This window comes from Argentina silus (assembly GCF_951799395.1).
Source record: "Argentina silus genome assembly, chromosome: 17".
NCBI classification, from domain to species: domain Eukaryota; kingdom Metazoa; phylum Chordata; class Actinopteri; order Argentiniformes; family Argentinidae; genus Argentina; species Argentina silus.
Window position 1 is genome coordinate 11,147,707 of NC_139671.1, and position 543 is coordinate 11,148,249.

Consider the following 543-nt stretch of genomic DNA (forward strand, 5'->3'; position numbering starts at 1 on the left):
TGTGTGTGTGTGGAAGAGTGGAGGGAGGGGGATGGTATGGTGGGGTTGGGGGGGGGCGGTAGAGCATGGATGGTGATGCGGGGAGGGGGGTTTGAATGTTGGAATCAGGAAGTCTGAGGAGGTGGGACATGAGCCTGTTTCCATGGCAACGGGCTAGGAGGGGGAGGGGTAGGGGTTTTCTCTGTACAGTGTGTACTACGCTCTGCTCTCGCTGCCGTTCCAGCTTCAGGTGACTGGGAGACGACACAATAAAGATACTGTCACAGACCGACTCAACTGTGTGTGCACTTATTTATTGTATGTATCCTTTATTGATCCTGGTGAGTCCCATCGATATAGGAATCTCTTTTTTCAAGGGAGCCCAAGGTGTGTGTGTGTGTGTGTGTGTGTGTGTGTGTCTGTGTGTCTGTGTGTGTGTCTGTCTGCCGTGGAGATATGGACTGGGTTACATGAGGCTTACTGGGTTAACTATTTTCACATCAGCGCAGGCGAAGAGGAGGAATTCTGCCTCACTGCACAATCAATCGCTCAACTAGAACAATC